The sequence below is a fragment of the Lynx rufus genome, unplaced genomic scaffold, assembly GCF_022079265.1.
Source record: "Lynx rufus isolate CCGP_SWC_20201006 ecotype Redwood Valley unplaced genomic scaffold, mLynRuf1.p SCAF_8, whole genome shotgun sequence".
NCBI classification, from domain to species: domain Eukaryota; kingdom Metazoa; phylum Chordata; class Mammalia; order Carnivora; family Felidae; genus Lynx; species Lynx rufus.
In genome coordinates, this window is record NW_025814896.1 from 130,123,460 (window position 1) to 130,141,413 (window position 17,954).

The following is a 17,954-nucleotide window of genomic DNA, read 5'->3' on the forward strand; positions in this document are numbered from 1 at the left end:
ACGTCCAGCCCCATCCTGGTCACCGCATGTACCCCTGCCCTATAATCAGAGTCCCAAAGGTGTCACTGCATTCTGCATCCTAGAATCCTGCCTCCATTTTGCAAGAGTGACATTGCCCCTTAAGATACTGAGTTGGCAAACCTGATGGATGCAGGCCCTCTCCTACCTTATGATTGTCCGGGCCACCACACTGCCTACGGAATGACACCCAGACTTCCTGGTTAGAGATTAAAAACTCTAGAAACTGCTCCAACTAGTTTGCTAATGCTCCTGGGGCATCTGCGTGATTGCCTCACCCAAGCCAGCATACTTACTGTAGGTGTTGTGTTCAGCTGGGCTCAGACACCTCTTTCTTTTCACGGACGCTTTCAAAGGAGCTTTTCATGACTTTTCAGTCTGATGGAGTCCCTGTTCTGTGTTTTCTTAACAAACTCTGTGTGCTTCTTTGAGAGTGTTTGTTTGCTTCCTCCAACCCCCAACACCTACACAAAGCTTCATAGCACTGTCTTTTTCTCCTGAGTACCCAGAAACTGGCTCACTGTAGGCACTCAATTATTCAGATTTTCCTTCTGCTTTTCCTACTTATGAGCTGTATAATTTGAAGCAAGATAGTTATTCTCTCCTATCTTGAGTTACCTCATCCCTGAAGTGGGACAGATAATATAGTAGATCTGTGAGTAATGCAAGTGGAAGTGTCTAGCAGAATGCCTCTGAAGATCACAAACACAGTAATGTCACCTCCCCTCTGTCAACACCCATCAAATCGTATTCCCTTCTGAGGTTCTCTGCACCTTTCTGAGTCTTATCCTTCCTTCATGGCCTAGGCTTCCCTGCCCTCAGAAATCTTTCCCATTTTGATCTCTGACGGGCGGTACCTGTGAGGGTGAATATGGAGACCACCTAAGAAAGTGGTGGCTGGTTATGGCCTATGGTCAACAGCAAAGGGTGTATCTTAGCCCTTCTTCCCCTTCATCACTGCATGGATTCTCCTCCCAGCCAGGAGCTCAGGGCCCCCTGCTGCATGGTATGAAAATAAGGCAGGAAAAAAATGTTCATTTTCATATCTTGCTCTGCCTCTGCCAGGTTGAGTGATGATGGATAACTTATTTTCTGGCTCTGATGGGCTTGTAAAATGTGGGTGGGAGCGGGGAACATCTCCCACGATGGTTTGAAAGCAAAATGGGAGAGCCCGTATGAAAATTTCTGACACGAAGCCGGCTTATAATTGTGGGTGCCATCTACATTAATGATTGATAAATGCAGTTGCCTGTGCAAGAGATGAGGCCCTGAACTAAGTCCACAGCGATGGAGATAGGGGAAGTTAGATTCCACTGACTTTGGCAATGAAATTATGTCCGTATAGCTCAAATATATGCTCAGTGAATAAAACAGACTCAAACGTGCAGAGAGAGTACTTGGAAATGTGCAAAGGCACTAAAATCTCCATCTTTTTAGAGTTGGGCTAAGGGATGAGTAGTTTAAAACCTCTGAACTATTTACTTGATCTGGTCTTTCAACCACATAGTCTTTCAGCACACCTCTGCTGTGCAGATTGGCTCAGGAAGTCTTCATAGGCTCTTAATCAAAGCTCGTAATTAATTTGCCTAAAAAGAAAGAATGTGCTGTGGCGCTGAAAGCTGGATTATAATCCTGGAGTAGGTGGGAGGAAAGTTTTTTCCCATGGAAACTGCATTTTTTAAAAATAATGAAGTTGAATCGAACCATGGCAATGATTGTGATTTTGGAAGTCTGAAGACATAAGGCCTGGCATCGACATTGGTTATGGAAAGGCGGCAGAAGGAAAGGACAGGAACACATGGTTTGGGCTGGGAACGATCTGAGTTTGAGTCCGCGTTTTGCTACTGGTTGTGCAAAACTGGACAACTGATTTCTGCATTTTGGTTTTCTTGAACACTGAGATTGTCCTTATTTAAAATTTTTGTGTTGGGGCGCCTGGGTGGCGCAGTCGGTTAAGCGTCCGACTTCAGCCAGGTCACGATCTTGCGGTCCGTGAGTTCGAGCCCCGCGTCAGGCTCCGGGCTGATGGCTCGGAGCCTGGAGCCTGTTTCCGATTCTGTGTCTCCCTCTCTCTCTGCCCCTCCCCCGTTCATGCTCTGTCTCTCTCTGTCCCAAAAATAAATAAAAAACGTTGAAAAAAAAATTAAAAAAAAAAGATTTTAAAATTTTTGTGTTGACTATTTCACATAAAGTAAATGTAATGCTTTCAACTTGTGGCGGATACTTCAAATAGTGGAGATCAGGGTCAAAGAATACGATTGGATGGTAAAGCCAACTAAAGCCACCCAGCTTAAATACTGGCCTTGGGAAATTTTTATTCCCACGATCTTTTGAATTCTGGCAAATTATAAAGTACCTTATAAACTTAAGATAATTCTATTGCGGTGAATCCATTAAATGAAGTAAAAGGAGAGATAATTCTAGACTGAATATAGGACAGAGCACTCTCAGTCGTTAAACAGGGAGCCATGAGACTGGGGTGGCTCTAATACCTTGGCAGCTTATATAAGCAAACTGACACCTGAGACTGAGTCAATGCACTCAAAGCTGATAAAGAAACTTAAGAACAGGCAACCACAAATAACCAACTAAACTTTCCCAGGTAAGACGGCTGCTTATGCTGCAACCAGTCGTAAAATTTATCTGCTTTGCTTCCAGGTCTTCCTCATAAAACACTGCCCCTGGAACCTGTTGGTGAGGCGCTTTTAATCACCTTGGGTTCAGCATTACCTGATTTGAACCCACGTACGCTCAAACTCGTTTGGTGAGATGCTGTGCGAGGTGTGGGGGCGGGGGTGGTGAAGATGTTGGCATTTCGATTTACGATTTACGTATATTGAAGGTACTTGGCCTAACTTCCGAGGACGAGATCTCAACATCACATCACGTGTCCCAGCTCCCCACTATGCAGCATAAACTCACAGCATGGAAAAGTGGGGAAAAGAAATTGTTCTTAAAGTGCTCATGCCTGCTTCCGCTCTTCTCCACTTGCCTCTTTGTAATCCTTCAGGCATGTAATTTGCTTTCAGTAAAATCAAGTATTCCAGTAGCATCCAGTCATGGTGCTGGATGCCAGGAATAAAATAATCAATGAACCTAGGAGGGACAGCTCACTTTGGTGGAGGAAACAAATACATACAAAATATTAAAATAGAGTCATGTGGGGCGCCTGGGTGGCGCAGTCGGTTAAGCGTCCGACTTCAGCCAGGTCATGATCTCGTGGTCCGTGAGTTCGAGCCCCGCGTCAGGCTCTGGGCTGATGGCTCAGAGCCTGGAGCCTGTTTCCGATTCTGTGTCTCCCTCTCTCTCTGCTCCTCCCCCGTTCATGCTCTGTCTCTCTCTGTCCCAAAAAATAAATAAACGTTGAAAAAAAAATTAAAAAAAAAATAGAGTCATGTAAAAACACAACATGTAGATGAAAAGGTGTAAATAGATGTGTAGAGGAGGGTGCCTGTGGATAATAAAGAAGACTTCAAAACAGGAAGTGGTCCTTTCATGAAACCAAAGACCAAGTAGAATTTCCCAGTTGGATGAGTGAATCAGTAATCCTGGGAATGATGATGATGTGAGCATAAAAGACATGAAGACCATAGACTTTCGATTTTCTTGAGTGTTGGGGAGTGTTGGGTGACTCTGTGGGAGAAATAAAGGATGAGGCTGAAAATATATTTAGGGATTAGCGCCTGAGTGCGACTGCGTCTCATGAGACACATTTCAGAGCCATGGAAAACCTTCGGGCAGGTGTATGAATACTGATTACACTTCACACCTCCTGCCAGGAGGCTGACGCAGAGCTCACTCCGGTGCCCAGAGCTGTGACAGCAGGAAGCGCTCCAGCTTTCACCTCCTCTTCCTCGCTGTCCCCAACTCATCTGCTGGCCTGAACCCCCAGACCACTCTGTTCCCACATCACCTTTTAGAATTTCTCTGGTTTCGAAGTATACAAGGGATGGATCAGACAGGTGCACTAGAAGAAATCCTACGACACAGAAGTCTTCAGAGAAGCCACGGAAAAGAGGCAACTGGGTCTGGGGAAATAGATGAACAGGTGATGGAGAATATTCAGGAGACACAAGTGACACTCAGTTGTAACTATGTGTGGGTTGCAAAGAAGATGGGACTTCATGACCTGGATCCCTGGGAGAAAATGATGACACTAAACGAGACAGGGCATTAATTGACCTGCTTTTTAAAAATTCTTTATTGTTATTTATTTTCTCTGTCGTCTCAGACTTGTCAGCATCTATTTTCCCTCTTGAGTCCTGGTACTCAGTGAATGAAAACACATCGCAGCCACACTTTCCAATGGAGCCGCTACACTCACTGTGGGCAGGACTCACGGGTATCCGTGAGTATCCACGGGTCCCTGTCACAAAGCTGACTTTCCTTTCACTTGGTACATTTGGGCAGGTGAGGGGAGGCCTGCCTGAGTCAGGGGGAGACGGCACTCTGACTTAGACTTCTAGCCCACTTCGTTGGCCGGTGGCTTACTTGCTGCCACCGTGTGGCATGTCACAGCTGCTGTTGTCCGTATACTTCTGTCTCCTGAAGCGCTGGAGGGGGTTCTCTGGTCAAGGGAGTGTGACTGCCAAGCGCTCCCACTTCAGGCTCTTTACTCACGAGGTGGATGGAGCCGTTCTCAGGTGCCCTTACAACCAGTTATAAATTATTTTCAGCGAGCTAAGGTCAAAGGCATGGAGAGAATAGAAAGTGACAACACTGAAGATTTATATGACCCCTCTCCTACAAGGAGACCAAGCGCTTCAAATATATGATCTAATTTGCCCTCCTCTGATGCCTGGAAAAAGGAGGGTGTGCGGGGGAGGCAGCGATTAGAGGCAGGTAAGAAGGCTTTGGTTAACAACCTTGAATAATCCATAAGGCAGCACGGTTCCCTTCTCTTTCATTGTGCTTTAAGGTTTCTTCTTTCTTTTCTTTTTTGAGAAACAGAAGCCGACTGACCTTTCCAAGACGGCTTTTGAGCTCCGTGTTTCCCTTCTTCGGCGTGAAGGACTTAAGATGGAGAGGATGATTCCACATTCCGTGAGCTGCCTCGCGTCCCATTCCTTAAGGAAGTGGCATGCTGATGCCAAAGTTACCTTAATTATCAGACCAAATAAACAAGCAAACTGTGATACGGAGAAATTTATGATGCGGCCGTTTCTAAAAAGAAAGTTAAATATTGAAGATGGATGATCATGGCTGCAGTGAGCTCCCAAGATGGATCTCCACGTGTGTGCATTCGACCATTTGTTATCTGAAACTCTCTAGTGGATGAGGATTCTAGGTCATGCCTCTTTCAGAGAACACAGGTTTTAAGTGGACCATGGCTGGTAGCACGTATCTGACTTGTCCAGTGTTACAAAGGAAGCTGGTGGGAACTCTGACCTCATCCCAGGTGTCCTGACTTCCTGTCCATGTCTCTTGCTGTGCCCCTGTGTACGAAGCCACTTCTGCCACACCTGAGCACTGTTTCCGTTCCCATTTCCCATGCACAGAGAAGGAAGTTGATAATGGTAAAAATAAATATGACCAAGGCAATGCAGACCAGTAAAGGGCTCAGGGGAAGGACACAGGAGAAGAGACAACTGGAATTTAATCTGTTACATGCACAGCTTTGGGTAAAGGCTATAAAGGGAGGGCGACTATTTACAAATTGCACAGGGCTGTCAGGGAGGATTTGGGGAGCCCAGGCCTGGCAATGGGCAAATGAGTCTAGTCAGGATGTGGGCTTTCAGGAAATCTCCAGGGAGAAGAGCAGGCCAAAGACAAGGGAACCATCACTCAGCAGCGGTGACAAAGAGCAATGAGAAAGATCTTGGGAGGACAGGCAAAGTGACCCCAAAGACGGACCATGTTACTTTAGCAACATGGATGTGAATTTCAGATGGGCCGTGCATGGCATGAACTGCCCCAGGGAACATTCTAAACTACCAAAGGCGCCACGGGAGAACATAGTTCTGGTAGCTTTTACTATGTAGCTGGCGGAAGTTACAGAGAAGGTATCGCAGGAAGCGCTTTTCACATTCTCACTAATTGAGCTCACCGGTCTCCCCATGGTAGACAGCTGTTCCAGAAGCTCCATCCTACATGTAGGTGGAAAGCGTGCTTCCAAGAAATTGCTTGGAGCCCTATTATTTTCAGAGAAAGTCTTGACATAACAGGCTGATGCATTTTACTTAATAAATATCCTAATCTACTCTAAATTTCCATTATGTTAGGTGTACTTACGTATTTATGTATTTATTTACTTATTTTGAGAGAGAGAGATTGAGAGCACAAGCAAGGAAGGGGTAGAGATAGAGAGAGAGGATCCCAAGCAGGCTCCACACTGTCAGCATAGACCCTGACGCCAGGATCAATCCCACAAACTGTGAGATCATGACCTGAGCCAGAATCAAGAGTTTAATGCTTAATCAACTGAGCCACCCAGGTGCCCCTACATTATGTTCTTAAATCACAACTTCAGAAAACATAACAGCATATTTATGCCAAGCAGTGGATATGGACCTAAGTAAGATTCTTCCTCCCCAGAAATTTACGATTTTGATTTTGCAGTAAAAATTACAAAATGTCATTAGTTTCACAAAATGCCACGAACAGAAGGAATGTGGGATGTCACTTAGACCAGGCCCATCATTCTACACATAAGGCTCAGAGAGTTGTGTCCCTTATATGTGACTGCCCAAGAGAAGTGAAGTTGAATTTTGATAATACCTTTCTCACCAAGTCATTCTGCCTTTTTAAAAACCTCACCTTGCTTCCCTTGTTTGACTGGGAAGTAATAACTAAAAAGATATTTTAGTGAAACACAATACCTGTAGTTATTTTTTGAAAGTATTGTTCTTTTAGTTTTTATTAGTTCTTAGTGCAAATTGTAATTTTGCGTTTGAAATTGAAACTACCTAATTACATCTACAGTACTGTCAATGTAATTGTTCTGTAGGGTTATGATTACTGTAGAAATTCGAGCTGGACTTTGTAACTGGATACAAAAGGTAACATGAATACAAAGCATTCCCTGAAGTGAGCCACATTGATTTGAGAGCTCTGTCGAATGGTGTTTTTTCTTTTTTTTTCTTTTTTTCTTTTTTTAGGAATCACACTGAGAACCAAACTGAACTGTGTACAAAAAGTAAACGTGACTCTTCCTACTTTTGGGGATTAAGCAAGACTTTGATTTAAAAAAAAAAAATGCACCAGTGATTTTGAAACAATGTTTCTAAAACTCACCTCGAGTGAAACCATTTAAATTAGTAGTAATCTTGGATGACATTAATTAAACTATAATGCAGCATAATTTCAGCAGAGATTCAAGCACAGATTTCAAAATATTTTCTAAAACAAACGGAACCAATTTGATGGTAGGGAGTAAAAGGGTTTTAGAGCTTGATTTGTTACAAATAAATTATAAGAAACAAAGCATTGTACCAAATGAGTTTGTAGCCTGTTGTAAACACAGATGAAACAAATCACCTCTGAAACATGAGTTATTGCAAAACAAAACAAAACAAAAAGAAAAAAAAAACAGACATGTAGAAAACAGGCACGTTCCACAGGGAATCTCATGTCAAAACACCAACAGAGAAATGCATGCCTAAAAATGTTCCTTCTCCTCTATGCAGTGTTTAAACTCATGGTATTTATTTTTAGGGATGTTTCAAACAGAGCAAGGTTTGGTCCCGTTTTGTTTTTGTTTTTGTTTTTTTTTCCAATTTTGTAAGAAGCATTTCTTACCGGTGAACTCATTGTGAACAAGAAAAGAGGTGGTAAACATACCTGTCTATCTTCTACAGTATGTGGGTGGTTCTTTTAACTAAAAGCTTTTAGGTCAACTAAATATTGGTGCAGAAAGAACTCATGTTCTCAAATGAGCTCTATTCAGTCTATTAAATAACACAAATCCATGATATCCTTGCAACTCAAAATCCTCCACATCAGGGTTTTAGTGAAAACTTTAGTTGAGGACAACTGTTGAGTTTTACCTGTTCCGGTTTTAATTTTCTTCTGTTGTCATTTGGATTTTGTGCTTTACTGATCTATTTCTGTGGCCTGAACACAGCCTACTTTGGGCTGTGTTCATATCAATACGGACTGTCAAAGCTTTTGTCTCTTCAACTGCAAAGGCTCAAACTTTAAAATAGAGTTCTAGGGGCGCCTGGGTGGCTCAGTCGGTTGAGCGTCCGACTTCGGCTCAGGTCACGATCTCGCGGTCCGTGAGTTCGAGCCCCGCGTCAGGCTCTGGGCTGACGGCTCAGAGCCTGGAGCCTGTTTTGGCTTCTGTGTCTCCCTCTCTCTCTGCCCCTCCCCTGTTCATGCTCTGTCTCTCTCTGTCTCAAAAATAAATAAAAATGTTAAAAAAAATTTTAAAATAGAGTTCTCCTGTAATATCCCACTTACCTTTGGAATTGAGGAAAGCCAAGCTGGTAGAAACAGGTCCCCGAATGGTGATAGCCAGGGGCTGAGAGGCAGATAGATGAAATGAGAGAGATAGTGACCAAAAGGTATAAACTGCCAGTTATGAGATGAATAAGTTCTGGGGATCTAATGTATGGCATGGTGACTACAGTGAAACATATTGTATTATTGCTTAATAACCGCTAAGAGGGTAGATCTTCAATGTTACATGTTCTCGCCACAAAAAAAGGTAGTTATGTGAGACAGTGAATGTGTTAACTAACCTTATTATAATAATTTCACAAGTATACAGGTATCAAATCATGGCATTGTAAGGCTTAAACTTACACAATGTTATATGTCCATTATATCTCCATTGAGCTGGAAAAGAAAAGAAACGCAGATAAAATAATTTTCTTCATCTGCATTTGGACTTCTCTGGTCAGTTGATTGTATCCACTTTCTTCACACTGATGCAAATACGGAAAATGACAGGAGGTATATATCTCTAGGGAGAAGATGAAATTTGAATACAGACGCAACTAATCTATTCTGAACTCACAATGTTAAGTAGTGCTATTTCTGCATTTCCAGGACAACGTTCTTGATGGGGATGAGTTGCAAAGAGACCAGTCTGAGTTCTTGAAAAATTGAAAGCATTTTCATAACAAAATAGGGAGTGTTGGTTTCTTCAAGCGAATCTCTGGACAGAGGGATGTTCCCTCTGCCACCCACACCTTGCTGGCTCCTTGTTCCCTGTGAGAAAGCTCTTTTCCAGTGATAGTGAACCCACTATTGCCTACAGCTGTAAATGCAGTCTCTTATTAGCTAATCAATTATTAGAATTGATTGGCAAAAAAGCGTTTCTCTATAACCCGGGGGAGGAAATGAGATTCTATAGATTTCTCTCATTCCTCATTATGTTTGTAAAGTAACTTGGGTTTCACTCCGCCTGGGTACACAGCTTTGCTCATTTTGTATTTTCCTCTCCTGACAGCCTGGCCTGGGCTGAAGCTTCCCACTCTCTCTTCATGGTGCCCATGCGGGTGATTCTGACTTGAGTCATCTAATGCTTCTGATGACTAGTTCTTAAGTTCTGCTTGCTTTCCCTCTCTTATTTCAAAGAAGTCTTACTGTAGAAGTTGTCCCCTTTACGGAGTCTTTTTTTTTTTTAAGTTCATTTATTTATTTTGAGAGAGACAGAGACAGCATGAGCAGGGGAGGGGCAGAGAGGGAGAGAGAGAGAATCCCAAGCAGGCTCCACACTGCCAGAATAGAGTCTGATGTGGGGCTCGAACTCACAAAAGTGTGAGGTCAGGACCTGAGCCCAAACCAGGAGTCAGATGCGTAACTGACTGAACCACCTAGGTGCCCCATGCCCTTGACTGAGTCTCAAAGTGATGAGTAGGAGACCACCAGGAAAAGAAGGGGTAGAAGGTGCTGTCTGTGCTGCATTATGACCTCTGTGGATCCTACACACTCTTATCTTCAGAGGGCTCCTTCCTCCATCAACTCTCCCTCCTTCCCTCTCTCCCGCCCTGCCCCTGCCTCCTCCCCTCCTCTCTCTCTTCCCCCTCCCCTCTCATATACAGGACTGTAATGGTATAAAGATGACTATAATCAGGGTACATCATATTCACTTATTTTCTGATTTTAAAAGAAATTAAAAATATTTTCACGGGCCCCTAAATGTAGCGTGTGCCTCTGTGCACTGTGGCTGCTACGTGCAAGGGCCAGGTGTTCCCTGAGGGACAAGAGGCATGAAGTCTTCTCAAAGAAGTACAGCAAGAGTAAAGAGTAGGGACGTACTCAGTGAAACATTGAGCTTTTTTTTTTTTTCCTGGCTCAAAGCTACTCATGTGGGATATGGTGATGTGAGTTCCCTCTCTGAATACTGGTTTCCCCATGAATAGAATGTGGGAGAATAAAGCACAGGATTGCTTTGAAGATCACATGAGTTTAGCTAGATTTAAACACTGTAAATTATAAAATACTGAGTTAACTTTGTCATTCTCTTCGCCTCAAACCTTTTGTGGAATGGATATGAAACAAACATATATATATATGTTCATTCGTTCGTTACAGTTATAAACATATGTTTATAGCTAAATATGTTAATCTATATATTGTGCAGATTGTTAGCAATGGCTTTCTCTCTCCCTCCCTCCCTGTCTTTTAATAGAGAGATTTTCCTTACATTCGCAGAAGGCTTGGGGCACACACAAGAATATCAGCTCGTACTGTTTTGAGAGATACTCCTTAATCTGACATAAAAAAGTCAGGGATGCGACATGGTTTTCGTATTCGGTTTGGAAACTGTTTCCCATTTTAGCTCAGTAAGCCCAGTGCACTTGCTATTAATTAACCAGCCCACAAGGACAGTAAGATTGTAACGATCCAGTATGCTCTTGTTTTGAGCAAACCACTCAGAAGAGCCTTCAGACAACTTTTGTTAGATTGAATTAAGATCTCTGACCTCTGTCTCAGAGGAATACAATTAGAAGTTTTGATTGCTAATTCCTAAAGGGACATAATAGGGGAAAATAAAATTAGGAGCAGGAGAAAACGACAGAGGTTTTATTTTTAAACATTATTATCATGATCCTGGTCATTGTCTCAGGGAAATTTCAGAACTGTTCCATGAGATCAGGACTGGATGTAAGACTCTATTATAAATGCACATGTTTGGCTTTTTCTTACTTTCTTTTCTCTTTTCTTTCTTTCCTTTTTTTTTCTTTTTTCTTTTTTTTTTTTTAAGAGAACTGGTTAATCCTGCCCCAGGGACCTACTCACAGTCTGTTAAACCTTTAAAGAACATTTCATGGGGCTCCAGCGCCTGCTGCACTCAAAAGGGAACTTTTATGAAAGCAGCTTATGCTCTGAATTGATAATGGTGAGGTCGGCAGCCCGGCATTTTGAAACTCTGTCCCCAAGTAGAAGAAGAATAAGCCCTGATTTCAAGGTTTCTGTATTTTCTTACAAACAGCGTCCTTATTTACATAAACTTTGACTGCATCACTGAATTACGTGTTGTATTTTTATTTTGAAGCTTCAAGTTTATGGTCCTGGCCTGTCTGCATCGTTTCAAACATTTTCACCAGTTCATTTCCAGGGCACTTTCATAAGACTTCAGAAAAGGAAGTGAGCACATGATCTCTTCTCCATGACGCGGTTAAGAAACCCGAGCAAGAGCTTTGTTTGATGTCACAGGGCTTGAAGTCACCAGCCAGCACTGAAGGCTCGTTGCATCAGCCCCCACAGACACGGTCGTGGTTGGTGTTGTGGTCTGTGGCAGGGACAAGAGGATCTTTGGAGTAGATGCCCGCTCCCGGAAGGCCCAGCCTGAAGTTCAGCTCCTCCTGGTGCTGCTTCCCTGTCTCTGCAGGAGGCTCAGCTGGCCAGTTCTCTCCTCTGGCATTGGTGACCCTCTGGCTGTGAGCCGTGCCCAGCCTTGGTCTTCTCCCTACCTATGAGTCAAGCGGTCCAGGCTCTCTCCTTGGCCGGGCGTGCCCTCCAACTTACAGGAAGTAGAGGAGCACAGGGTAGGGAAGGCCTGAGTCCGTCTTGATTCTGCTTGACCCCACTCAGAACACCAGACTTCAGTCTGCTCCTTCTCTTGGGTTGTCACAGCATGGTGCCACCATCTCCAGCCAGCTGTAGGAGCTCCCAAGAGAGCACCACTGCTCCCCATTCCTGTCACACAGGGTCTGTGCAACCTCTTACCCTCCCCTGGAGGGCACCTTAACAGGTTGAAAAGCTATAACTAAGATTTATCTCCACTGTAGGAAATGGTACCCATTTAAAGCTCCCCAGGGACTCGTTCTCTTTCCCTCGGGGACATATGGGCTTACTAGCATTTTAATGCACTTTTTTTTGTTTTGATTTCAGGAAATAATTTTGCTTTATTCAAACAACAGAGGAACTTGGAAAGTTTGTCAATTTGGCCACCATGTTTGAAATGGTCTTAGCTCTGGGCAGGAAAACATGTTTTGACGGTTCAGAATGGAGTCACGCTTGCATTTGGGTACTTAACTGAGCCACTAGTTTAAAAACTGATTTGCTTTTGAGTGACAAAATGTGGAGATATCCATCTTTTTGTTTTTCTCCTCATCTTTGTTCTTATAGAATGAAAAGCTGCAAATTTAGGGTCTGCCATAAAGAATTAACCTCAAACTATTCAGAAATTTTGCCATATTCCAAACAGATCCATTAAATAGATCTAGTGATGCCTTTGATGGTAAATTGTGAATTTTTTTCTTTTAGTGTTTGTTTATTTTTGAGAGACAGAGAGAGAGAGACACAGAATTCGAAGCAGGCTCTAGGCTCTGAGCTGTCAGCACAGAACCCAACACTGGAACCCACGAACCATGAATGAGGCCATGACCTGGACTGAAGTCGGTGCTAAACAGACTGAGCCAACCAGGTGCCCCTACATGTTGAATTTTAATTTGTTGTGGGGTAAAAATGCATTTATTTATTGTTAATCTTAAGGAAAAGTGTACACATGTAGGGAACATGAGATTTGGGGTCAGGATAAGGATTTCAGTCCTGGCTTTGCCACCTACTAGTTCTGTCCCTCTGGGCAGACTCCTTTATACTTCCTGGGTCTTAGTGATCTTAACTGGGAACATTAACGTCTGCTTCAAATACTTAGGGAGATTTAATAACCATAATATATGCGGATTTTATAAACCGTAGAACATGAGGTAATATTTACCTTTGTCCTTTCAAAAGCGGAAACAATTTGTGGTATAAAACTCCGTGTATCGAGTTTGATACTTCCGTCATCCTCAATGAATCAGGTCAAACATTATTGCAAAAATAACACATCATGCTGTTTTACATCCATTTGTTTGAATCAGGCAACTGAATATTTTATGTCAACCTACAGTGTTGTTGGAACAGGAACTCAAGGGGCGCCTGGGTGGCTCAGTCGGCTGAGCGTCCCCGCTTCGGCTCAGGTCATGGTCTCAAGGTTTGTGAGTTGGAGCCTGCGTTTGCCTTGAGGCTGTCAGCGTGGAACCTGCTTCAGATCTTCTGTCCCCCCCTCTCTGCCTCTCCCGTGCTCATACTTCCCCCTGCCCCCAGCCTCCCTCTCAAAAATAAATAAACATTAAAAAAATTAAAAAAACAACACTATGAACTTGAAGAGTAGTGGAGCCAGAGGGATCTTGCAGATATCTTATCCAAAGTCCCCCTTTATGCATGTGTCAATTGAGGCCCAGAGAGGGTGAGCAGCTTGCCCAAGTCCCCAGCTTGCTGATGCCTGAGGCGTGCTCTGCTCTTGTCACATCTCATTCCCTAGGTGTCCACCGTGATTTTGGCCAGAGGACGGATGTGCCTGAGGGGGGTGTGAGTTCAAGGCCATGCTTCCTCAGGGGCTCCATGGGATGTCCTGCACCTGTGTCTCTCTGGCACTTTCTGCACACACTTGCCTGTGTTTCATTCACTCTCATACTCCATGGAAGCTTTTTTCTTGGAGGAACCGTTGCCCCCAACTAGCCACCAATGTTAGGAGGAGCCTTTGAACCATTTACCCATGCTGAAACCCGGGATCCTCACTTGTGGTTTTTTTCAGAAGGCTTAATGCAATCATTTATATAAAGCACACAGCCGGAAGTCTGATAATGGAAGCTTCCAACATTTGCTATTTGACTGAAGGCTTTGAGCTTCCTCTAAGTCTTTTTCGAAGGAATGACCTGCCCTTAAAATAAGAGAGGTTTCTGTTTGCTTATTTCCTGTTTCATGTTTGTACCAGAAAGTGAAAATGTTAAATATTCTCGGAGGCAGTGGAGGGAAGGACCTTAGGGGTTACATTCTGAAATTCTGCATCCCTGCTGGTCACCTCCTTTCTTACAAAAGTCAGGGCGTGGCAGGTGGCCCTGGATGACCTGTGCAAAGCTGTCTCCCCATCTTGTGGCAATCAGCAAGAACCTCTGACTTTCGCTCCTGATTGAGGAAAATTTTCCATTGGCCTATGGGGCATTTTAGCAGGCAGGTGAGTTCCTTAAGTGCTTGGTGACAGTCCTTTGAGAACAGAGACAAGGTCGTAATTGCATTGAAAAGGTCCCTGAAAGGGAATTTCTGAAAGGTGTCCCAAAACATCCTGTTTTTATGGCTAATGGGCTCTGGGCAGGTTTTCTTCCAGATGACTGATGGCCTTCACGAGCGTCTGCCTGTCTTCATTCTGATGCTGACAGAAGAAAAGAAAACGTCTCAGAGCCAGACGTGGCCACTAATGCAATGCGATTTTGTTCTTGTTATTTCGGAAAAAAGAGAGAGAGAGAAATGCTGAGAAAAACAGGCCCAGTATTTGGAGAATCTGACTCTGAACTCTCATTCTTGTCAGCTGTGAGACTTTAGTGTGGGCATCTTATTTAATATCTTTGAGATTCAATTTCCTACCTCTCAAATGGGCATGATTATACAGTTAGGCTTAAGAGGCAGGATATGGGTGTTAGAGACAAATAGCCCCGGGGTTCAAATCCTGCCTTTGACCTACATACAGAGCCTCTCACTGTTTTGCTTGGGAGGATCAGGTGAGATCATGTAAGTCAAGTGCAGACACTGCTAGGTGTATCAATGACTATTAGTTTTCCCCTTTGTTGTATAGGGATATGACACATTGAAAAAAATTAGTGGTGAGGGAGAGGATTGCAAAAAAGAATAGAGAGTAATATTTTGATAAATTACTATCTTTTCAGAAGACAGGGAAAAGTTACTATTCTTAGCATAACCAGATGCTTTACCAAAGGGTTGCCCTGGAGGTGATCAACATTTCTTTCTTTTTTTTTCTTTTCTTTTTTTTTTTTTTTCTGTAGCAACAGAAGTACTGTACTTCTTGGTATGAGCCAGAGCAGAGAATAGCCCTGAGTTTCCCAAGGATGCCTTCTTAGAATACCAAATTATTGAATGTAGGCTCCCTTATGAAGCTGGGTAGAGAATGAACATCTAATTGTCCAGGAATAGTTTTAATAAGCCTCTTTGTTTTTAGAAAATTAAAAAAAAAATGTGACCCAATGTACTGGGGAGTCAAATAACCAGGAGGCCAGAGACATAGTCATTTCAGATTTTTGACGTGAGGTATCTGAGCTGTTTTCATTCTGAGACATGGATGCTAAGACTGCTAAGAGCTGTCACCTTGGGTCTCTTTTCAAAGTGGATCATCTTTCTGTGATAAACCTTGGATTTAACAAGTAGAAACATCATTGTTACAGTGAGTAAACATCACCAATCAGATTGTGTAGGGTAAACTTTAATAAAGATACAGTGTAAACATAGGGATCTATGACAACAAAAAACTAACTGCAGTCTGTTCCATGCTTGGCATTAGAAGATTTAGCTCTTTGGGTCAAGCATGACACTGGGGGTTCTTCTACGATGAAAGGAATAGGATATAAGTATTAATATTTAGAGGGTGTTATTGGGCTTTCTGCTAGTAAGGAATTGGGGTTCCAATGATGATTAGGGAAAATAAAATCGTCATGATTTTATTTGCATCTTCAGTTTGTGGAGACCTTAACACTGGCTGCGTTAGACGCTCTCCTTTTATATTTCTGCTTCCAATGAGCTCTTATACTTTTTACCTTCCATCCAAATGTTAAAAGTTACACATTTACCTTGCATGAAGAGTACTTCATGCAGTGATAGGAGAGCCTGCACACGCACAGTGTCCCTACAGAGCAGCAGAGGGAGGACTGTGGGGGGAGACAGGTGTTCACTTTGAGGATTGTGCATGTGAGTTACTATCATTGGGAAGAGAGAAAATGAAAACAAGACCAAACACATTTCTGGTGACATTGATCTGACCTTCAGTTGGGTGCCCCAGGTGCAATTTTATAAGGAATAAGATATTTATTATACAAATTACCCAAAAAAATTCCTTTCACTATAATCAAGACTGATTCTTCTTTCATTCTCTTTGTGTATAATTGTGGTATTTTATTTATACTTTTAAAATTATGTAAAACTTTGGATGGTAACTGGAAATCAGAGAACACTCACTTCCCGTTGTTAACAATTTGCATTTGATTAATTCAGTTGTGAGTTGCTTTACTAAATATTTGAACTTGTGAATAGAGAAGTTTCACGTTCAGCTAAAATGGATTTTCTACCAATTTTGGAGTAACTGTTTCGTTGGCTTAGCAAGGAGTAAATTGCTTCAAACCTTTCAAGTAAATCTTTAAAGCAGTAGAACTTTGTTTGCCAAACCAAGATAGAGGGAGAAAGGGAGGAGATTTTTCCTAATAAAGATGCTTTGGATTATTTAAGGGTTTGATATTTGCTGGTCTGGCCATATGACTACATTAAATCATAATGAAACCAGGATTTTACTTTTTTTAACCATATTATTGTGTGATTAAATCTCTTCCCTGTCATGCGTGAAGGATGAGGATAATTTTTTAAATGGATTTTAATTTTTTGATCAGTTTTAAGTACACAGCAAAATTGAGTGGAAGGTACAGAGATTTTTCATTTCCTACAGTCACTACCTATAGCCTCCCCCATCCTCAGCATCCCCCAACAGAATGGCACATTGGCTAGGACTTGTGAGTCTACAGGACATATCATAATCATCCACATTCCATAGTTTACATGAGGGTTCATTCTTGGTTTTTTACATTCTGTGGGTATGGACACATATAAAAACATGTATGCACCATTATAGTATCAAACATGGAAGTTTCACTGCCCTAAACTTGTTCTGTGTTCTGCCTGTGAATTCACTGCTCCTATTGTCTCTGCTGTTTCATCTTTCCCAGGTCATGCAGTTGGAATGATACAGTGTGTAGCTATATCAGATTGGTTCCTTTCACATAATAATTTGCACTTAAGTTTCCTCCGTGTCTTTTCATGGCTTGATAGTTTGTTTTTTTTTTTTAGTACGGAATAAAATAATACTCCATTGTCTGGATGGACCACAGTTTACGCATTCAATTACTGAAAGACATCTTGGTTGCTTCCAAATTTTGGCAATTGTGAACAAAGCTGCTCTAAGCATTAGTGTGTAGGTTTTGTGCGGACTTAAGTTTTCAATCCATTTGGGTATAAACCAAGGAGTGGGATTGCTGGATCATATGGTAAGAGAACGTTTAGTTTTGTAAGAATTTGAGAAGCTGTCTTCCAAAGTGGTCATACCATTTTGCGTTTCCACCAACAATGAGAGAGAGTTCCTGGTGTTTCATACTTTTGCCGGCATTTGGTGTTGTCAGTGTTTCAGACTTGGGCCCTTCTAATTAGTGTGTGGAGTATCTTGTTTTAATTTGCATTTCCGTGATGACGTGTGATGTGGAGCATCTTTTCATATGTTTATTTGCTGTTTGTGTATCTTCTTTCGTGAGGTGCCTATTGAGAATATTGGCCCCTCTTTAAATTGGGTTGTTTGTGTTTCTTATTGTTGAGTTTAAAGAGTTATTTGTGGACTTTAGATGACAGTACTTCATCACATGTGGCATTTGCAAAGATTTTCTCCTGGTGGGTTTCTGTGGCTTCTCATTCTTTTGACAGTGTCTTTTGCATAGCGAAATATTCTAATTTTG